This window comes from Spermophilus citellus (genome assembly GCF_964194105.1).
Source record: "Spermophilus citellus genome assembly, chromosome: 1".
In the NCBI taxonomy this organism is placed as follows: Eukaryota; Metazoa; Chordata; class Mammalia; order Rodentia; family Sciuridae; genus Spermophilus; species Spermophilus citellus.
The window spans coordinates 240,357,526-240,381,846 of NC_138182.1; the positions used below are offsets into that span (position 1 = coordinate 240,357,526).

The following is a 24,321-nucleotide window of genomic DNA, read 5'->3' on the forward strand; positions in this document are numbered from 1 at the left end:
CTTTAACATTTTTACTTTAAAGAAAACAAAATGAAATGGAGAATATTGCATCATTCTTCATTAAATAGTGTGTGTAGAAATTACATTTTAAGCCAAAGTTGCTTCAGGTAGGAAAGCAATTAAATTGACTGTTTGATTGTGACAAGAACAGAAAAATCTATAGTTCCATATCCCGAAAACTCAGGTTATTTTACATGTGTCTAAATATATTTTTACATAGGCACATGCTCACAAGATAACTCCACTGTGTAAAGTAGTCCTTGTGTATGGCTTCTTAATATTTTAATAAATATTTGCTTGCTACTTATCATTTTACACATTTTGTAGTACATGCCAAGAGTCAAGATATAGAAGGTGTCAATATTTTTAAATTCAATTTTAGGATGAATAACTTAAAAGTGAGGAAAATTAAATCACAAGGTTAGTGCTATAGAAATTATATGGCTTCTCAATAAATATAACGATTCTGTCATTTGCAGTATGGATTCTTGTCTACTGTTGAGGACTTTTTAAGATGTGTCTGATTTTACTGGCTCAGGAAGCATGGTTTTTCTCTAAGGAAGAAAAAAGTGAAGGAGACCAGAAACCTATGCATAGGTTATTCTTCAGTCTGACCTCTTTTGTATTTCCTTGGGATGAGATGCAGATCATACATTGAAAAGTTGTTTCATTAATTTTAATTGATATAAAATAATTTTACATTTTGATGGAGTAGTGTAATATTTCAATACATATATGCAATGTGATCATATCGAGGCAATTGCATATCCATCACTTCATATATTTATCATTTCTTTGGGTTGGGAACATTAAAATTTTTTATTAGTTATTTTGAAATATAAAATTAATGGTGTCCACCATAATTATCATATTGTTCTCCTAAGAGACTTACAAGTATTCCTCCTATCCAACTGTGCCCTGTTCCACGCTAGCCATCTTCCAGTCATGCTCCCTTTCCCACAACTCTTCCCAGCTACTGCTAATCACTATAATACTCTCTACTCCTGCAGATCAAATTTTTAGCTTTCACTTATGAGAACGCTGGTTATACAATTTTGGCTGAAATACCTTAGGAATGATGTTAAGTGCTTGTATTCAGTGGTACATGTTGTTGTTGAATTTCATTACATTTTAACTTTTGTCATTTGGTTACAGGCTTTTTCACTATAAAATTACTGTTTTCCCCCTTTTCAATGGAAAGCGTTGATGGGATGATAATATGAGATTGCATAAATGTCTTGTTATTCCTCAAAAGATTTATAATATATTGATGAGTCTTGTTGAACTGAGTTGTTATTATGATGGCTGCTGTCTTAGTCTGTTGTAGCCTTCTGTAAGGAATACCACAGATTAAGTAATTTTTGATGAACTGAAATTTATTCAGCTCACAGTTTTGTATACTGACAAGTCCAAGATCTAGGGACCACATCTGATGGCCTTTTTGCCTTATGGAGATGGCAGAAGACATCACATGGATGAGAAAGAAGGGGATAAACTCATCCATTATATGGAATGCACTGCCCTCATAATGGCCTTCACAAGGTCAGAGTCCTCATTAGCTAATCTCTTCTTGAAGATCCCACCTCGCAACACTGTTCTATTGGGTATTAAGTTTCCAACACATGATCTTAAGTATACATTCAAACCTTAGAATTTGCTAAGGGTCGGTTTATAATTCTTTCATTTTTTTCTTTATTAGCCTGTTCATTTATTGGTTTTCTGCTAGGCATAAGAATGTTCTCGCTTGTTAATTTGCTTATTTCTCTATGTGCCCATAGATGCTTTATTTAGTAAATTATAAACCTTTAATTTTATTAATGTCCTTATTCTTTTTGATCCTCATCCTGTCCCAGATTTACACAGTGGGGATACTTTTAGGTTGATTCCTTTCTTATTTTGTTATGTCATACCTTGATACTTTCTCACTTTTTGCCAAAAGATATCTAAAACTCATTTATTTTTCCCTGCTCCAGCCTGGGATCAACTACTTTTCTAAGGATTGCTGGTTGTAATTAGTTGAGAATGGTATTTGGAATTGGGGAGTACATGTACTTGTTGCTAGCAGGATGATTTTGCTGCCAGATCCTACCAGCAGAGAGATCTGGGTAAAGTGTATATGTGTACACACATTCATATATATAAATATGTGCATATCTGTATCCATGTGTATGTCCAGATACCTCTACATATTTAGCCTGTGATTTCACATGATACTTCCAATTCTAATTCCTCACTGTTCATCTGCCCTTTTCTATTTTCATATTTGTAACTTCCTTTTCCAGCAGTAAGAAACATGGCACCCATTATTCACAGTACAGTACAGTACATATTTGCTTAATCCTAGAACGTAGCTTTAGAAAGCAATGTCAGGGTTGTTAACCCATGAGGGTGGGCAGGGCGGGGGGATTTAAGCCTTTGCAGTAGAATTTTTTAGCATCCTTTTTGTTTGGTGTGCCTGATCCTGTGTTCAAAAGCCACTTGGCTAGCTCTTCCCTCATTTCCACTCCCTCTCGCTCCAATGTGGTTGTGTTGCTCACTTGAAATATGTCTTGTTTCAGTTTGTAAATTTGTTTTGACCTAGACAGAATTGAACAATATGGGTATTGGTGTTTTCTGTTCTGTATTTGACATATGAGCAAATAATTTCATTTCCACAACAATGAGAAATGCCTAGTACTGTTAAATACTTAGCCAAGTTTGTTGTGGTATTTTTTTCTAGTTAGACAGCTATGACCTAAGTCACAGTACCTACTGACATGGTGATCTTGGACTAAACTTAAGTATAATATGAAAATAAGAAGCAAATGATAGTGCACAAGTATTTCTAAACACATTTGAATTTCTGAGAAAATTCCAAATGCATGTCTGAGTCTCTTGGTTTGATATCTGGTTATTTATGGCTCATCTTATTTTCATCATTGTAAGCAGTCAAAATTGGATATAGAAGCAATGTTATTTTCATACTTTCTTTTTAAAAACTGATTTAAGCTATCCTATTTTTTAAAAATGTATGGACTATGGAAAGTTAATAAAACATAAATATAAAATTACATTTTGTATGATTTTGAGCTTCATTAAAGATACAAAAAAAGGGAAATGTGATGATTATTTTTTTTATTCTAGGGGGAAAAAACTTTCTTCCAGAAATTAATTATAAGACTTTTCATTAGAATATGTGTGTAAAGCAAAACAATATGTTTAACAGTTATTTTATGCAAGCTACATAAATGCATATATTAATCATAGAGAAATATAAATTGGTCTTATATTTAGCCTTTATAAAAGTCAAGAATTCAAGCCATTATTCCATGTAGGTATTTCTATAGGAATTTAAATTACTATACGTTTGGTGACTTGATATTGGAAATGAGCAGTACACATAGTAGAATGGCTTTTTAGCTTATCTCTCTCATGTATCTCCTTTCAATCAAGTTGGCAGGAACTTGATTACAGAAGCAAGGCGGCTTTTAATTTGACATTTAGCTCTTTGCCTGGTGTACCAATAATCTGGGATTTGTATTGGAGTAAAATTCAGAGGGTTCATGTTACAGGATTATAGTTAACCAAATCCCCAGGAAGTGTTTATGGAGGCAAGACAAATGCAGATGTATCTGATTACTTATTTGTAGTATGTGTAGGGAAATTTCTTACTGTTACTGATGTGGACTAAAGTAATAAAATAAACTTAGAACATTATGTTTGTTTTATAATGGAAAAGTAATAAATGAATCCAGATAATCAGTTAGATATCAGGCCTTTAAGCCATATGTACCATGATATCTAAACTCTTTAGTACAAGAAATATTTCCAGCTTTAGCAGCTTTGGTATGAAATTTTATTATTCTTGCTCTACCATGGCATTATACAGATAGTAATTGTATAATTAAAAGAGAGGCTAATCAAGTAATATATATGGGCTAAAAAGTAAATGTTGACTTCTAGTGTTGTGTTTTGCCATTTAAAAAGAATCAAGGAATCAGTTTGTTTCCAATCTATTTTTTGAGATTAATTTGAAAATTTACTGGAAATAGGCTGGGAACATTAGAAAGATTGATAATACCCAGTATCAGGAAAGGGCAAGGAAACAGGTGCACACATATGAGAAAGACTATGGGATACAATTACAAAAGTAATTTTAAAACCCTTTGTCAAAATGTGCATACTCTTTGGATATAGCAATTCTAGACATTTGTCCTCAGGTAATAATTATATAATATAATTAGATAAAATGGACAAAATGATTGTCAGTAAGATGCTCATTAACATTATGATGATGCTAAAAAATTTTCAGGGATGGTGATATATGAACTAATAACAGACTACTAAAAATTGTGGTACCCCCACATATTTACAAAAAGTGACATTTGAATTAAAATCTGTCACAAAACTAAACAGTGCAATTCTTTACACATTTTTAAATATTCAGACTGAAATATAGCAACTCTGAGTGATAGGATTATATTCTTTATTCCTATTTATAACTTCAGTATATTTTGAAATAATGTTATTTCTTTTACAATAAAAAGATACAAAAATATTGCAGTAAAAATAATCCAGCACAAATTAGAGTTAACATTACACTTTTCTTGGAAGAAAATGAGACTTTTTTCCCCACTCATTTGATATTGACTTTAAGGTGTTTGAACAATTCTTGGGCAACTAACATTATTTTAGTGTTGTGACTATTTGTGCAGGCACCTCAGTTTTAAGCAATGATAGTATCATTTGTTTACTTATTCAGTATTCATCGAGTACTGACTATGGGCTTAGTAGGATTCACAAGTACAGAGAAAAATAAGATTTCCAATTCCCCCAAACTGAAAGTTTACTAGAGTAGATAATCATAAATACACAAAAACAAATGTTAAGCTGTGCTAGAGGGTGAACAATGTGGTCCAGGAACATAGAGGATTTAAGAATTTAAGAGCTTAGTACTCTTGGATGAGTCAAACCTAGGAAGAGCCAGAGGGGACACATGGTTGGACATTGGAGTGATCTGGCACCCTAGATGGTTTGTTTGACTCAAGACTAATTCAGATTCCATTTCTAAATTTTCTATTAAATGCCATTATAGCAATATTGGGGCAGACACCTGTAATCCCAGGGCCTCATGAGGCTAAGGCAGGAACATCACAAGTTTGAGGGCAGCCTAGGCAACATAATGAGACCCATTTTGTAAAACAACAAAAATTTGAAATTTAATTAAAAGGCTAGGGATGTAGCTTGGTGTGGAACATCCCTGGGTTTATTCCTGAGGTGGTGGGGAGGGGGGCAGAGAAGAAAATAAGAAGAAGAAGGGAAGGGAATGAAGGAAAGAAAAGAAAAAATAACATCAGTAGACTTTCTGCTCATATTAAGTTAGTCTTTGATCAATGAGAGTCTTATGTAGAACCGCCATTCTGAGTGTCAACTCCGTATACACTGTGCAAAAACGTTATTTGGCCAAACTTTATAGTTCATAATTTTGAGAAATCCACTTCTCTCATTATTCTACATCAGAAAATTGTTGTCAGTGCATCTTGGCTTTGTGTGCATCTCTGTCACTCCTTGGTCCCACATGGCTCAGGCTGGTAGATAATTCATTCAAAATAAACCTTAAGCTTCCACTTAGAGAAGGCTGGATGATTACTAAGTAGTGTATTATTTCAGTGGATCAGGAGAAGACACATCACTAGGATGCTGATCGTTTATAAATTAAATAACTGGCAGGAGAGTGATAAATAATGGAGATACTTTTTGATATGCTCTATCCAGCATTTGTCTGTCTGTACATATGTCTTACAATGGTAATCACTACACTTTAACTATGACTCTATGGGTATAGGTGCAAATAGTTAACTACATTTTTTTTAATTCTTTAAACAATCTTCTTCAATTCAAGGTGGTTTTGGAGATATAGCTATAATTCTCATTATTTTGGTCCCTTTTAAATCCACTCACATTCATTTTCCTACTGCTTTCTCACTCAAAAAATATATTATTTAATGCATGTGCCTTATATATACTTTAACTAATTTTATTTACTTCTATTATACAATAGTTTTAGACTTCAATTAGGTTGTTCTTTGTGCTCTGTGCAACTATAAAACACTTCAGCTATTAGCAGCTCTATGCTATTTCATTAGTTTATCACAAATTTAATGTAACATCTTGAATTAATCTGTATCAGAAAACACAAGTAGACTATTCCCAAACATATGCTTGGCACAGAGAAGGCCTTTAATAAATATCTGTTGTCTGAAATAAAATATAAATGAATAAATGTTTTTCATCTTTTGAAATACACGAGAAGTCTCTAAAAAAATATCAGATAGCTCAAGATCAATGCTAAATATAAAATTCATTCTTAAGGAATCCCTTTAGGTGCACAACCAAATTGTTATGCCTCATGTTATGCCTTAAAACTAGTAATTAAAGAACTGATTCCCTTATTTGATAAATTTAATGAAGTTTGCATTCTTCATGCTCATAAATCACGTCTCCTATTTCACAAAATAAAAAAAAAACACGCTTGTGCTATTAAATATCCAACTTGATCTCTAATCTGAGTTAGCTCCCATATCCCCCTAAATTTAAAATCAAGTTCACACTGTAGGCTCTTAAAACTGTATTTATTATAATTGTGTTTCTTAACAGAAATCTCAAAATTACATTGAAAATTATTGCTCTCTTTAAATTTGATGCATGACCAAATTAGAACTTTGGTTTGTGAAGTTGAACAAAGACCATCTCCATATGCACAAGAAAAAAAGAAAAAACACAAAAGTTCAGTAACTTGCTCTGAGTAAAAAGCGGAAGAATAAGGATTTTAACTCAGATTAGAGGTCTCAAAAACCATTTTCTATTGAAAACATTCCTTGATTCATTATGAAAAATTTCATGGCTATTTGTCCACTGTCATTTCCTATCCTTCAACCTCATATAATTAAAGAATAGTGATAATTTAATAACTCTTGGACACAATTACCTTAGAAAAAAACTTTATAAGTAGGAATAGCATGCTGATCTGGATGTATACATTGTTTAAAAACACAATTATTCCATTTTACCTTATGATAATCTTTGTACTTCAAGAGAAGTAATATGATGTTTACTACTGATATAGAAAAAATCACTGTCTTTAATCCAATTTAACAATACTAGAGATAGAAAATCTCCTTGTTTTTTTAAAAATTTTATTCTACAGAGACATTCTATGTATTTTTAGAATATTTATTTGAGGGATGGGGTTCTGGATGTTCTCACTGAAATTTGTTATGCCTCATTATGAAACGTACTCATAGTTATTTGTCATGCAGGTAAATCTATATTCAGTATTAACGTGTATGTCATAGCTTACCTAGAAGTCACTAGTTAGTGGAGAGTATTCTTGAAAATATTTTCTATTCAGTATTTGAAGATGAGGTGGTTTTCTTGAACTACACTGCATTAAACTGTGTATTGTAACCCAATGCCTATGATACTAAAAGTGTTTTTTTTATGCTGTGAAAAATATCCTCCGTATTAAAGAATTGAAGTCTCCTTATTGTAGAACGTCAGTCCTATCCATTGAAAATACTAAAAAATAAGGGTTCCTAATTCCCAGCCTTTTGGATTCCATTCATCAAGTGGGGCACTAACTATAATGCCTGACTCTTAGAGGGAAGCCATTTGGACATGGACACTCAAGATTCTAAATATTTTAGGAAGGTACAACTTTGAACATCAAACAAGTCCACACACCACTTTTAGGGAGAACATCTCGAAGATAAGCAGAGAACCATAGAAAAGAGTGTCTTTTTTTCCATTGTGAATAGAATCTTCAAGATTCTTATTTTAGAGACATAAGGTATTATTGATTCCTTAAGCTGAAACATGCAAAGCCCCTATAACATGCCAGGTATTGTGCTTATGGTGACAGGTTTGGGAAAGAAGGGGATGTGAAGATGAAAAGATGCATCTGAAATGATCCCTCCCTGTCTTTCTAGAACTTTCCAGAGTGGGGAAAATGGATAAAATCTTTGGAGACAGTGTAGCGCATAGCCTGGCTTAGGCAGGATTATCTTATCCTATTGATACCTACATTACTGTAAGCTAGAAATACAGTCAGGTGCTTTTTTTCTGATGATGTGGAATACTTTTGGTTTCCTGTTGAGAAGTATTTTAATCTTTAAATAGCATGCACTTATTTAATCTAAATGTTTCCTCAGTGTTTTAAATATTCAACAATTTGGGTAGCATTTTTAGCAGGACATCACTTAGAGTCAATAAAATGAAGCATTTTAAAGTAAATGTATTTTACGAGCAATGTTTGGAATTATGTTTCAAAAACTACATTAACATTTAATTAACCAAAAGAATGGTTCATTTAAATTAAATGTTCCATGGAAAGCCATTTGTTTGGGAAATTATATGACTAAACCAGTGGTTGGTTGAAGCTAAAAAGTGACCACGAGAGAAAGAATGCCATGTTATTACTTTAAAACCCATACATTTTTAGTAATGACTATGTAGAATGGTGTACATAGCTAATAACTAGGGAATGTTTCTGCCTGAGGAATTCTTATTGTACTTCTCTAAATTCTAGTATATGATCCAACCATTAATACCTTGGAATACGTGCTTGTGGAAAATGCACAGATGCAATCTCCTATCTGATCACTAGATGGCAACATGCTTCCCTTAGATGGAAGTAGGTCAGATGGACACAATACCTTTACTTATTTATTTTTATGTGGTGCTGAGGATCGAACCCAGTGGCCTCACATGTACTAGGTGAGTGCTCTACCACTGAGCTATAACCCCAGCTCTGTGACTAAGGGATTTGCTAATAGAAATTTTCTATTTTATGTAGAAGCCCAGAAGACACAATTGTACTTCCCATAGGGTTTTTATTTATTAAAGTCATCAAAGCGACTATTAGCATGTGTTGTTTTGTACTCAAAAAGGAGTTAATGATTAGGTTGGTATCGTGAATCATGCCTTTAAGAGGTAATTCAAAGGGTTCATTGCACTCTTCAAAAACTACTCAGAAAGAAGCAAACATGTAGTACCTTGTCAGAAAACTGAATCCTAGTAATCAGTGAGCTGTATCTTTAAATAATATAAATACTGGAGAATGTTGTAAAGCTTACATAGTTGTTTTCTACAAAACCAAGGAAAAGATAAATTGCATTCTATTGAGTCTTTGGCAAATAGTTGGGCCTTTATTGTCCCACCTCAAAAAAGCATTGCCAGGTCCCTAAAAGCACCAGAATATATAAAGAGTGCTTACTTACCTTCCTGATCAAAGATATACTTGCTGAATGAAGTAGAAGGCTTCTTTCTAGTAAGTACTATTCATGTGTATGAAATTATAGATTCTTAGAAAGTTAAGTTGTAAGTAAAGAGGATCGCCTTTTCCAATACCTTTATTTTACAAATGGAAAAATACCTATGTAGTTATTGCATATAATTAAGACATTACCAGGCCCAAACAGTATATCCGTGGTACACATTCATGTTATTATTTCAAGCTATTGGTCAATACATGTGTAGGCTCAAGGGTTATTATTTGGGAAGCTGAAGAATGTTTTCTCTTCTGGCACTTGAGAGAAGAGAACTATCATAGAACTCTGGAGCTGGGTGGGATTTTAAATATCTTGTACAATCCTTTTATTTTATGCATGCAGTGATTACTTCCTAAAGAGAATAATTTGTGATGGATCCTAGACTTTGCATATTACATCCTGTTGAGCAATTCCCTTGTGTACTTGGGAGCCAAAACTTTTCAGTAATAAAAATTAAGAGATTATTCACAAAGAATTGATGATGCTATCATTTCTCAGAGTGGTAAATTTAATTGGGTGGTATTTTATAAATATATGTATAAAACCCATTATAATATAGCCAAGTATTTAGAAATTTGAAGGGAGTGATATCAGGCTATTCTCAAATTTAACAATTGTATTTTTCTTTGGTTCACTGACTGCATTGAATTTTTGTGTTGTGGGTGGTGTAATCATTTTTCTTTCATTCCTTCTTCTAGGAGTGGCCCTGGGGAATCATTAGGTAAATGCTTGTTGGTTTTCTATAATAATTATCTCTGAGCCCTTATGGTTTCTGGTTTTGGCCCCTCTTCATTTTCTCCAACTTTAGGAAGAAGTTCAGAATGATTTCCAGTTGTAAAAAGAAATATAAATGTAATTTACTATTTATTTTCTGTTTGTGTGGTCTTGGCAAACTTTTTAGCCTGGCAAGGCATGTTGTTGCTGGCAGAAAGTAGGTTCTACTTCAACTTAGGCTCCAGCCCTGTCTTTTAGCCTAAAGATTTTCCAAGAGTTAGAGAGAGTCCATGGATATATGAAACACCTCCAAGAGTGTGCTTTAAAGATATTGAGCAACTTGGATGTCTTGAAGATCCTGAGCTTAGAAGCAACATACTTACATGCAAATTCTCTTAGAATTGAAGGTTTTAATCATTTATAAAGGATCTGAGGACAAGAAATTCTAACATTTGCTAAATCTGTTAGATGATTGATTTTTAAAATTTTAATATGAGTGATTTTTAAAAACTTTTCTTTTAAGGAAGAAAGATAACGAAGCAATTTTGATTTCTCTCCATTATTTGGAAAGATGACTAACATGGTTGTTGACTTTATTAATCTCTACATGACATTTTGTATGTTTATCTTGTACTGTTCACTCTAAGACAATTAGAAAGGAGTCAAGCTGGCCAAGTAAGCTACCCTTCCTTAAGTTACAGACATTACTGCTCTTCCAAATGGCAGTCGGCCTGCCTGAATTGCTGTTTGAATCTCTGATCATTTCTTCCTGTGATCTCTAGCTCAGAGGTCAGGCTAACCAGACAGGAATATGATCTTAATTTATAGATTGATAATTAGATTGATAGTTGATAATTGGAGTGGGTAAATCAGAGTCAAGATGGGGACACTGATATAGTCTAACTCTGGTCATGGTTGCTAGATTAAATGGCCAGCGCTTATTCCTCATCCCACTCTGTGTACATACTTTGTACCATAAAAATGCAAATTCTCTTAGAATTGAAGAAACTCTGGAAACTATCTGAATATATTCTGGGTGTATACACTTTAAAATGTACACTAGAAAGGTATCTTTGTTATCCCATTTCTTCCCATGAGGAAACTGAGAAACAAGTAATTTGATCCACGTTCTTTACCATAATGCTGTCACAGTTCATTAAGCTACCACTACCTTGTCTGTATTTGTTGATGGGAATGTGGTGACATGGACTTGACAAAGTAGAGTAGCACTAATTTTACATAATGTAAAACTGAAACTTAGTTTTAGGCAATGGACACTGTACCCTGTTATGGATGTATAACTATAAAGTTAAGGGGTTGAACTATACAGTAACAAATTCTGTGTTTTCAGTGGTGGCACTGATAAGTAAAATACAGATTTGAATTTATTTTGTGTTTCCACATTCTCAAATGAAAGATGAAGACAATTTTGAGACTACAGGAGAAGTCTTCAGTCATGCAAAAACATAAAAAAAAATTCTATGGTCACTATTGGAACATGAAAATCTGAAATGAAAAATGTGTTCTTAAGAATTTTCCATGGAATGTTAAAAAGAAATCCCCTAGCCTAGGACTCTTAGCAAGCCCATAGCTCCTATTATGTCCAGTATGCCACAGAAAACTCCAGAAACAGTTGAATTTGAACTATTTCATAGATTAAAACTAGCCTTTCAGAAGACAGCCAGGTGACTTCATCAGTCAATGCTTATGTTGATATTTACTTCAAATTATGCATTTATGTAGAGTATTTGATGTAATTAGATCAAAGAGGATCATCCATATGATCATATTACAACTAATGCCTTTTATTTCTTTAATTCCCTAATGAGTCAATGGGTATAAAATGCTATTATGTCTTCTAAATATGAATGTATATCCTAAAAGAGCTAGTGACCTCCAGCAGGCCTGTTTTTAAGTGGAAAAACTACTTTTATTATTGACCTCTAAAACAATGAAAATATGTGGAATCCCAGTAAAATGCTTCAAAATGTACTGTGAATATGTGGCATTGAAGAGGCTGATAATAATGTGCTTTCTATGGTACAGAGTGTGCTAGCCTTTGTACTTGCTTTTACATATTCACCTCATTTAAAATTTTTGCTTATTTCAATGATCCTGTAGTAACAGAGGCAGAGAAAGTATTATCCCCTTCCTCCTTCCCTCCAATTACAGAGGAGTACCCAAATCTCATAGTTAAAAAATGACAAGGAGATTTGAACTGCTATAGTTATCATATATGGTCTTAAGGATGCATTTATTCTCAGTGCTTTTAAAGTTGAGGATAGGTAGGATTTTCACAGAAGTGGGAACAGTAAAATTCCAGACAGAGCAAAGGACATTGGAGGAAGGCACAAACACAGGAAATGTGGTACAATTTTGGTGAAATGCCAGTGAGCTAGTGAGCTCAAATACAGGATGGAGAGAATGAGTGGGCAGATGTCCATGGAATGCTGTAGGAATATCCATCTGGAAGGCTTTCATGGGAGTGCTGACTTCGTGTGTGGTCTAAGAAAAATTAATGTTGAGGGGTCAGACTGGGTAAGAGGTGTGTGGTGTCAAATCACATGAAATGGAAAGATTCAGAGGTCGACACTAGAGATGTTTCAAAGACATCAGCATGAGTAGCTAATATGCTGGTTGAGATAGAGTGAGACACCTAAGGTCATCCTCAGGTTCAGGTCCAATGACTTGGGGAATGGTGAACCAGGAACAGAAACAGAGAAATCATGAGGAGAGGCTGCATTAGGTGAAGATGCTGGGTGTGATTTGTTGAGTTTGAGTGTGAGCATAGCATGCAAGTAATTATCCCCAAGTCAGAAGTGAAATCAGAAAAAAAAAAAAAATACATTCCTATGATTGTGCTATTTGAAGTCATGGAAGAGTTCAGAGAAGCTTCAGAAGTGAGTCGAGGAGACTTCCAGTGAAAGCTCTGAAAAAGGAGCAGGAAGAAGATTTAAAGCCAGTGACTGGAAGGCAAGCAGACCTCCTAGGAGGAGGGCCCGAACAGGACATCCTGGAGGCTACAAAAATGTTTCCTGGAAGAGGGGAGAACTGATAGCTACTGGATCTTCAGAGTCAACCTGATTAAAAAATCCAGGCACTCCCTGTTTTGGATCAGTGAAGAGGGGTGATTTTAATGACTCCTTTCTTTTCTAACACAATTTATTAAAGACACAGAAGCCAGGCTGGTGATGCACACCTGTAATCCCTGCAACTCAGGAGGCTGAGGCAGGAGGACCACCAATTTCAGGTCAATCTCAGCAACATAGCAAGACTGTCTCAAAATAAAATTTTAAAAAAGGGCTAGGATGTAGCTTAGTGGTAGAACAATTGCCTAGTATGCATGAGGCCCTGGATTTAATCCCCAAACAAACCAACCAAACAAACAAATAAAAAAGCAAAACAAAACAAAAACTAGAAATGGGGACTTGGATTTAAATCAAATTCATGTATAATCTAATGTAGTAGACACAGGTGGTTGCTCTTCCTGGCAACTCTGCTCTTGCTCCTCCCTTGCTAAGGAAAATAATTGTTTCTTCTGATACCATTCTCTTCAAGGAAGGCAACCTTGTCCTCAGCTTGGGGGGAGTACATTGTGGGAGTCTATCAGGGTCATCCTCTGTTCCCATTTTTCCTTAAAACTGAACTTCTTTGACACAGGCAGATGACACAATTCTAAACAAGGATTGTGAGAGAAGTTCTTTAAAAGCACTTCTTAGGGCTGGGGTTGTAGCTCAGTGGCGGAGCACTTGCCTTGCACGTGTGAGGCCCTGGGTTTAATCCTCAGCACATAAAATTAGACAAATAAAAATAAAGATTTTGTGCCCATCTACAACTTTAAAAAAGGACTTTTTTTTTTAAAAAAGGACTTCTTAAATGGAGATGCTCAGGAGAGAAGCATTGATTCTTCTGTGCTAGCTAACTGGTCTTATTCCTGGGACAGCTGTCTTTGGCTCTGAGGAAGCTTGCCAGAAGAATCCTGGCACACTGAGGTTGTGGAGCAGAAAAGACAGAAAGGACATGTTTCTTGATGCAGCAGTCACGCCACTTCAATCAAACCTGCAGTCACCAGCCTCTGGATTTTTGTTGGCTGAGATTTTATTTTTCCTCATTTTTAGAGCCAGCAGAGTCGTAGTTTTTTATTGCTTGAAGCCAGAAGCATGCCAACTGATACAAGATATAAAGTTTTCATTTTAACTTTATTCTTTATCATTGTGAAATTGCCAAAGCCTCTAGATAGGAAAGGCCCTAGAGGAGAGCAGAATCAAAAATTAATGCCTTTAGAAGCATAATAAAATTCTCTGGTAGAGACACTGGGTAAACCTAGTGACAACTCTCAGGCTAACCTTGACAGTGTGTATGTCCTGCTAAACATGCTTCAATTGGCAAATTGGATTTTTGAATTGGACACAAAGTGGTATTGTGATGTAATATTCACTTACATTTTCCATTTCATAGAATTACTCTGTTGTTTTTGCTCATTTGGCATTTTCTTCCTCTTGCCTGACCCAGACAGATACATTATTCATCTCCATAGCCCTTAGGCCCCACCCTTATATATGCTGCAGCATGTTTGCAACATGCATGGAAACCCAGCGCCTGCACTCAGAAAAAGGGTGCTGTAGTCCATCATGTGGGAAAAGAGCTGGAATTAGTAAGAAGACAGATCTGACTCTGACATCAGGTCGGCCAGTGGCATTGGTCATGCCCCTGACACAGTCAGGCTAATTATAAGCCAAGTTCTCATTCTTCTTGGAATCTAAAAATCAGGAGGGTTGTAGGGACAGATTCTTAAGGAATTGTGAAATCTATCATCACTAGGACCTTTTACAAATTTGTTGCTTTCTCTTTTTAAAATCTGCTACTCAGCAGTCTTTTTCAGTATCAGTAAGTCATGCTATGCATTCCTATGAATAAGATGCACAAAAACTGCAACCAAATGCAGTGACAGAACTGTTTGGTTTCGCCTCAGAATAAAAGAAAAAAATCCTACTTAGCGAGAGATACTTTATTGCTTATTGAAAAATTCCCAAGATTTGAGCTTATGTTTAGTGTATTGCAATTGACTACACCAAATTCCATCTATCCATCTACCTTTTTTTTTTTCCCCTAAAATAGCCTTTGGATTGTTGTTATTATTTTCAAGGAAAGGTTCACTAAATTCTCTTCAGATTACAGGAATGGTAGAAGAATTAGCATTTTTTTTTCGCATTTATGGTAACTTAAGTCATTTCTTAGAATAAGAAACGGGAATGCCATAGCAAATATCATGAACCAAGCAGCTTGCAAACAGTAGAAGTTTATTTCCCATAGTTCTGGAGGCTGAATAGTTCAAGATTAGGATGCTTCAGATTTGGTAACTGATGAGGGTATGCTTTCTGGTTCATTAATGGTATGTTCTTGCTGTGTCCCTATATAAAGGAAAGGGCAGGGGGTTCTCTAGGTGTCTCTTTCAACGACCTTCATTCATTTAATGGGGGCTTTGCTCTCATCATCTCACCACTTTCCAAAGGCTCTACCTCCTAATGCCATCACACAAGAAATTTTAATAAAAGTTTTAAGGCGGACACAAACATTCAGATCCCAGTGGGTAACTTCAACTTATTTGCATAATGTTTGCCACAACAATAGTGTGCTTCTATGCAGAGATAATTTATAAACTAAGGAATCATCAGATTTTGCTAGAGGGTCTGAAGAGAAATTCTTCTGGCTATAATGTATTCATGGTCTTTTTCCTCAGTTGTGTTGGACTGCTTTGGGGATAGAAATTTTATACTGGGAAGAATAAGAGTTTCAGTGGCCTGAAGCACACAAAGTCTATTCACAGGAAAGATAATGACCCCATCAGCTTGAAGTTGCTTGGAATGTCAGCAACTCTAAGGTCTTTGGAGCACTGTAACTTCACTCCAGCAACTACACAAACATAAGGCAAAAAGATCTGTCCATTAGTGTTGGTCACAAGGTCATGGTTGTTTTTAAACTTTGTTTGCTGGAATGCCCTAAGGCAGCTCAACTTATGTACTCATGTTCATATGATGGCAGATTTACTATTGCCACCCTGGGAAGGCTCCAGGGAGACGATCAGCTGATATTCCTCTGGTGACATTGCAATTCTTTTTTTTTAAAAAAGTGGGTTCAATTTGGGGAACATGTCACCATACATAGACAGGGGGTCATGATAATGAAAACAATAGTTACCTCATATTGGTGATGATATGTGTGATTCAACAAACTTTTTTTTCACACACAGCTTTGTTTATAAACAGGGGTTTTCTGACTTGATATTGCTTTTCCATTCTGGAAAAACTGTTTTTCTTTGGGCATTAGTAATATTTATTTTGGAGAGGAAATAAAATTCCAAAAAAGTCCTGTCCATAGAAGACCACGATACCTAAAGATAGTGATAATGGGAGGATTAATTCATCACAGTCTGGCAAACAAAATGTTTTTTGTTTTTGATTTTCCCCTATTTAAGAAGTCAGAGCTGGGAGCAATGGCACATACCTGTAATCCCAGTGGCTTGGGACGCTGAGGCAGGAGGATTATGAGTTCAAAGCCAGCCTCAGCAAAAAGCTAGCCAGTAAGAAACTCAGTGAGACCCTGTCTCTGAATAAAACACAAAATAGGGCTGTGGATGTGGCTTAGTGGTCAAGTGCCCCTGAGTTCAATCCCTGGTACCAAAAAAAAAGTTGGGTTTTTCTTAAGTATAAAATTTAGCTTTTTTGGCTGTATTTATAGATATTTATCTTTTGCAAGTTTTCTCCCAACCATAAGTATTCTTTGAGAACTAGTTACTGAGTTCCAAGCCAGTCATTTTCCAACTTTTTTTTTTTTTTTGAGATATGGTCTCACTCTGTCTAGGCTGGTCTTTAGCTTGTGGGCTGGAGGGATCCTCCTGCCTTCCCCTCCAAGCAGCTGAGACTCCAGGTAGGCACCAACATGCCCAGATAAACTTTAATATTTATTTAAATTTTAAAAATCCTGTATGGGGTTGTAGCTCAGTGATAAAGCATGTGCTTAGCATGTGCCAAGCCCTGAGTTCAGTCTCCAGCATGGAAAAGCAAGTCAGAAAACCCCTGTTTAAAACAAAGCTTTGTGTGAAACTCCAGGATATAAAAATGGATAGAGCAGAAGCATTTGGGTTGAGTAATGGCAGGAATGAGGTCTGGAGAATGACCTATTCACCTTTCTCCTTCCATCCTTCTCCTCTCTGCTACAGTTCCTCTCAAAATTTTTACCAAAAAAAAAAAAATAGCTTCTTATTCACAAGTCCATGGCATATATTGGATAGGTCTTTCCTCATGGGGAGATCCATCAGTCTAGCCTGCATCCAAATATTCTCTCTGGACCTTCTCTTTCTTCACAGTTAATCTGTTCGATTTCTCAAGAATATGCAAAGTCTCTCCCCTTTTCTCTGTTTCTAATGTCTTGCTTCAGGCTCTAATTTTTTTTCTTATCTGGACTATTTTTATAGACCTTTCACTGATTTTGTGCTTCTGATTCACTTGCTAATAGTTTCTAAGCATTTTGATCTCACATAGCATCAGAAAAGGTGGGGGAGGGATAGTGAATATGATGTTTATATGTTTGTTTAGGTAGCTACAAATTTTAAAAAAAAGTGTAAAAAACAAACAAATATAAAAATTAAATAGAAATCATATGGGGTTATAAATACACATTTTTATATTCCCTCCTCATCTCTTATGGACAGCTTTGTTAACCATTGAGTGTGCACACCCCACTTTGGATACTGTTGATCTCTGTCCAACAGAGAATTTTTCTGAAAATGACTGTTTCCTGGAAATCTTCCTATAGCTCTCACTGACTATTACATGGACTCTAAATATTTAGCACAAAAGACAAAGCTATTCATGAATCAACTGTTGATTACTTATCAAACTTAAAATGAAATAATATATATGAACACTCTTATTAAATGGTTTATACTTGTCAAAATATCAAATAGGATTTTTACTTGTCAAATATATTCAAGGGGGGAGAGGGGATGGGGAAAGGAAATATTTTGATCTGAAATTGATTTCCATGCATATAACTTTGTCTGGATGAACCCAAGTAGTATGTATAACCATAAAAGTCTAATTTAAAAAAAGTTTGAAATAAATAAAAATAAATATATTCATGCAGAACAAGCACCTTGGTCAATCCCAGATCATGCTGTATTATAATTTCAACTAGACCAACATGACAGCTAGACTAGATGACTTGAAATACATCACTCTTACTGCAAAACATCAGTAAATAAAGATTATTGGTTGGGGGGAGGGTGGAAATGAAGGGAAAAGAATGCAAATGTGAGATTCTATATTTTTGTATACATCAGTCTTTAGGAACTTGGTCAAATAATAATAAAATATTAGTGTCAGGAATTTTATTGACTAAAAATTTCCTGTCAGCATTATGACTCTTCATTCCTAAAGTACATCAGAAATAAGGAAATTCTTTTTAAAATAGACAAACTTGTTACTGTGACTTCAAATTTGAAATAAAATCTCCATTTTATTTAGAATGTAAAGGAGGGGGAAATGGAGACATTTCCTGAATGTGAGATGAGGGTATGAAAAAGAAGAGAGCTGAAGGCTGTTGTGTCCTTTTAACCTTCACTGGGTCCTTCAGGCTTGATATGGTTCAAATTTCTGCTGTATATTTTGATCCTCTCTCCACAGCAGTTGCTTAGGAATCTGTTGCCAATAATGACACAGAAAATGCAGTGAGTTGTAAATAGATCCTCCTACGGCATTGATGCCATTATTTGGGAAATTATATGAGGTTCTGTGGGAGGATGAACATATGGTAAAAGAGTCCATTTCTTCAGAAAAAAATGCAAATAGGGAGAAATATTAAAATATAACCAAGCAAGCATCAGGCATTTAATTAAATGATTAGTCAATATTTCTTTCAGATGGGAAAGTCTTAAAATTGATTTTCTATTTTAAAATTATCAGTGAAAATAAGCAAAGTTGGGTAATTTCTAAATCTTCTTTTTTCTATATAAGCAATGAAGAAATAATTTTACTCTAGAGGTATCAGGGAGACAAATCATAAAGTTTATGAAACATTGGCTCATAATAATACTTTCTTTAAAATTAAGGCATTCTAAATTAGGACTAATACTTTCCAAGTTAAAATTTAATTATTTATAAAAAAATCTTAGAGGTCTGTACATACATCTCTTTCTTCATAAAAAGGTTTGGGTAGAATTAGTAATATCTGCAATTACAAAATGTTTTTAAAGGAAGAAAATTAACAGCAGAAATTAAAGTTGTCTTTTTGCAATCTAGGATTCTTTCTCACCCTGATCTCAATTTTTATTCCATCATTTTCATGTATCAAATATTACAAAATTAAAATGTAAAATAACAAGTATCTAATGATTTAAGTTGTTTTCATTGAATGGCTTGTTTGGTTATTACAAGCACGTAAGAAGAGAAGATAAAATTGGTTTCCTTTAAAGAAAGCTTTTTTCTTCTTTTGAAAATATGTAATTAACTTAAGAATGACAACCTCAGTGTACCAGAGGTATTTAATTTTCATATTTTAAGTCTTTATTAAAAGTAAACTTTATGAGTAATGCAATTATGAGTGGGAATCTGAAACTAAAGGCATTCAGATAGTTTTGACAAAACATATTCAGAATCTGTACAAATAAAGCTAATGATAATCACTCCATCTGTTCTGTTGGCAAAAATGAGACCCAGATGTTGCAGAATACCTTGTCTTTCTCCTGTGCCTTGGTCATTGATAAGTAAGGTTTTCAAAGAGCAGTCCAAATTCTTCAGCAGTTTCCTTAAGTTCATGTAAAAGAGTTTCTTTCCAGCTAAATTACTTTCTTGCTTCCCTGTCAACTAGTAGGTTGGACCTTTAGATCCACTAGAAGAAAGTGGAAGTAAATGGCTGAGCCTTCTATAAGGGATAGCCAGTTGGGATTGAGACTACTGCACTTGAGGCAGAAGAAAAAGAGCAAGTGGTCAATGGAAGCCCAGGATGCTTCTTAAAGTCTTTGCCTTGAAATGGCATATTGTCACTTCCGTTCACCTTCCATTGATCCAAGCGTGTTCGTGAACAACCAGATAACGGGGCTGAGCAATATAATCCCATATCAGAATGCTTAAAAAGTCATATGATGCTCATGGGGGTAAAGAGTGAATTACTACAAATAATGCAATCTATGGCAGTATATGACATTCATGCATTTAGCAGCCCCAAGCAGGCAAAAAAAAAAAAAAAAAAGGCAAAACACCTTCTGCATCTATCCTTGGTCCTAGCTTTTTCCTGAGCTATAGTGCTCATTTGTATCTTCTTTCTCAAATGACATGGACCACTCCCAATGATCTTAACCTGACTTTCATAAACCAATAAAGAAGGCAAGAGGGATGCAGTGGGCCAAAAAGTAGTGAGAACATTGCCCTCTGTGTGAAATGTTCTAAACTCTGTGTAGGTATTGATTATATAGATATCTATATATGAAAATTAATTGGATCACATGGTAAATTCCTTATGCACAAGTTTATTTACCTACTTTTAGCTCAGAGAATATTAAGTGATTTCTGGTTACCTGAACAATAAGAAGGGGAGTCTGCGTGTGTTTGTGTGAAAGTCTAGAGTCCTGTGGGACACTTTATCAGCAGAAATAATGGAGGGCATGTGGGTTGAATTGCTAACATGTTGGATTTTTCTTTTTTCAGTATATTTAATTATTTATAATTTTTATATGTTCTTTTTAGTAATGCATGACAGTAGAGGCTATTTTGATAATACATATAACAACTATGGACTATATCTCATTCTAATTAGGATACCAACCTTGTGGATATACACAAAGGTGAAAGTCACTGTGGTGTATTCATGTATGCACATAGGAAAATTATGTCAGATTCATTCCACTGTCTTTTCTATTTCTATCCCCTCCCTTTTCTTTATTCCCTTTTGTCTAATAGGAAATAATTGTGCCCTATTTGTGTAATAGTAATTGTGATGCTTTCCACTGCTGTCGCATGTTAAAAGTAAAATAAAATAATAAAAAAATAAAAAAAGAACAAAAAATATCATTTGATAATTTGCTCTTTTCAGAAGAGTAAAGGGAAAAGCACTATTTCATTTGAGCAAATGCAATTTTATCTGTTGATTTTAAAATATTATTTACATTGCTAGGAATTAAAATTTTTTAATGTTTATAAAAACTTCACATCATAAAATTAAAACATGCCAGACTTAAGGAGGGTCACTGTAGGAGCTAGATGGCTTAATGATGTTAAATGATGTTAACTATTAAAAGATGTTTAATGATGCTTCTGTTAATGCAGTGCTGGGAAGGGTTTCTGGGGTTGCAGCCATAACATTTCTGTGTCCTTGTAGCATTCGCCATAAAGTAGACTGGCCAGTAGGGGTTACTCTAGGTGTTGTGATTTTGGTGGTGGATTATAGTCAGAAGAAATGATGAATGGCATATTTTAAAATAGCTATTTCACTGCTAAGTTAGGCAGAATTTGGAATTTATATAACTTGCTTTGAGCATTTTTACAGAAGCTTTTATCCCACTTATCTATCTATGAGACATATTTCAATAATTATTTTGCTATCATTGCTGGTTGTCTATTCTTGATTAAATATAGTCCACAGATCAAAATTGTAAAGTAGCCCTCTATTTCAATTTGGCATTATTTTCCCAGTGTATTATTCTCAATACTTGACTTTTGAATTCTAGGATTTTACTCATTCTTACAAAGGCTAAAATATAATCGTCTTTAGTTGTTCTATAGTAACTGCTCTCAGATGGCATCTCAATTTTAGAATAGACATTGCTTTTGGGGTTGGGGATGTGGCTCAAGCAGTAGCGCGCTTGCCTGGCATGCGTGCGGCCCGGGTTCGATCCTCAGCATCACATACAAACAAAGATGTTGTGTTTGCCGATAACTAAAAAAAATAAATATTAAAATTCTTTCTCTCTCTCTCTTAAAAAAAAAGAATAGACATTGCTTTTGATAAGGAGAAATTGAAGAGAAAATGGAAGAAAAAAAATACATAGTTTTCATGGCCATTTGTTTTTGAAAGAGAAGATAAGTAAAAGTAAATGGCTTTAAATTCAGTTTCCATGAAAACCAAGTTTGTGCTGGGTGTAATGGCACGTACCCGTAATTCCAGCAGCTTGGGGGGCTGAGGCAGGAGGATCATGAGTTTAGTCAGTCTCAGCAACTTAGCAAGTCCCTAAGCAACTCAGTGAGACCCTGCCTCTAAATAAAATACTAAAAAGGGCTGGGGATGTGGTTCAGTGGTTAAATGACCTGGGTTCAATCCCTGGTAACACACACACACACACACACACACACACACACAAACACACACAAAGAAATGAAAAAGTTTGCAAAAAATAATGATTTTTGTCTAAGGCCTAAACTAATACAAATGAGTTCTTACTAAACTTTGAAAATATTAAAATAAAATATTAGAGTAAAATACTATCATAAGAAGCATATATTACAATGGGTTAAAATGCAAAATTATTAATTCAGTGTTTCCTTATAATGTTTCAAGTTTGCTTTGATAGACTCATCAGAGTCTAGGAGTCTTTTAACTGATGCTATTTTGAATCAGTCCAAGCCAACTACACACAGCGCAGCTCTGACCATCTTGTGTATGCCGTAGCAGAAGGCTGGCTCTTGGATGTGTAAAAGAGGCTATTATAATAAATGACTTATTTATGTATGATTAAAACTCTTTAGGCAGTTTGTATAGATGGTTTGTGTAGCTGAACACTGTCAGAGAAAGGACCTAGCTGGAACAAACTACTAAGTAAAAGCAATCTTTTTGAATAGACTGTCTTAAAGGCTCCTTACCTGTTAAGACTCTTAATCTCATCTCTCATAGCATTCTTACTGGAGAGGCCTGGAAGCCACATTTGAAAAGAACAGCACTTCTCACTTGTGATTTGGTTTTTGACATAGTTTTCCTCACCCAGCTGGTTTGTAAAAGAAACAAAACTGCAATTAGTCACTTCTGTTACTAGTGCTCTGTCCCTAAGTTCTTAGCTTTAGAAGTATTTTCTGCCTATTTCCTTCCTCTCCTTGTGTGACACAATAATATTTTTAGTGCTTCATTTCCCTTCTGTTCAATGTCCTCCTCTTCTAATTCTTGGAATAAAGGATTAAGACACTATTAACCCTGTGTCTGCCAATGAGGGAACCAGTAAATTTGCATTCCTACTAAGTGGTTCACTCTAGGCAATTTCTCCCATCGAGGTTTTGTTAGAAATCTGCTAAAGTTGCTTTTATTTACTGATTAAACACACCCCTTCCCAGCATAAATATCAGCCATGAGGGTGAAAACTCCCTAGACCGTTTAGCTTTTAATTGTATAGTGAGAAATTGTTCTTAAAAAAAATTGAAGTTACATGAATTTTTTCTTAAAATATACAAGCCAGGTATAGTGATGCATGCCCTGTGGTCCCAGTTACTCAGGATACTGGGGCACGAGAATTACTTGAGCCCCAAAGTTCAGAGACAGCCTGGGCAACATAGCAAGACTCCATCTCAAAAACAAAAACAAGCCAAACACACACACACAAACTCATAAACATGCACACACAGATACACATATATGCACATCCCTAGTAAATAGTAATAGAGTTTAGTATATGTATGGATGATCATATAGATATATCCATACATATACATGTGTGTGTGTGTGTGTGTATGTGTTATTTACTGAAGTCTCACACCTTAAAAAGGTTGTGTGTGTATATGAATACACACACATACACAGATACTTATAAGTGTTATGCCTATATGTTAAAATAATAACCAGAATTTTAAACCTTACATAACAATGTCTTTGACACTAGTAATTTATGATTACTGACCACTGGAATCATTTGAGCATCACCAAATACCAAGTTGCCCATTATAAAATCTAGCTCCCCATTTTAGGTCCTTAGGTTGCTAGAACAGAATACAGATTCAAAGCCTGGGATTTGAATTCATCGGCTCAGTACCAATAGTTTTTAGGTGTAAGACTTGAGTAAATAAAATACTCATAAATTTCTGATTTTTTTAAACTTTTTAATATTTATTTTTTAGTTTTTGGCGGACACAACATCTTTGTTTGTATGTGGTACTGAGGATCGAACCCGGGCCGCACGCATGACAGGCGAGCGCGCTACCGCTTGAGCCACATCCCCAGCCCAAATTTCTGATTTTTAAAATATTGTTGAAGTTATAAGCTGTAAAAAACAATATCAGTCTGATTTTTATATCATCATTAGATAAACTGATTAAGTAAAAATTGC

The 24,321-nt window shown here is 34.8% G+C and overlaps 1 protein-coding gene and 1 long non-coding RNA gene across 5 annotated transcripts in view; one reads left to right on the forward strand and one right to left on the reverse strand.

The window, feature by feature from the left end:
- PDE4D (phosphodiesterase 4D) overlaps positions 1-24,321 on the forward strand; it is a 1,076,913-nt gene that overhangs the window by 443,875 nt on the left and 608,717 nt on the right. The window lies entirely within an intron of this gene.
- The window catches only part of LOC308646111, a 37,511-nt gene that overhangs the window by 3,225 nt on the left and 9,965 nt on the right, over positions 1-24,321 (reverse strand). The window contains exons 2-3 of one of the 2 annotated variants that reach the window (XR_014021319.1): positions 22,874-22,995; positions 18,609-18,721 (exon numbers count right to left, since the gene is read on the reverse strand). This is a non-coding gene — a long non-coding RNA (uncharacterized lncRNA). Of the gene's footprint in view, positions 1-18,608; positions 18,722-22,873; positions 22,996-24,321 lie in introns of those variants that run through there. The other variant, XR_014021318.1, reaches the window with a different exon arrangement.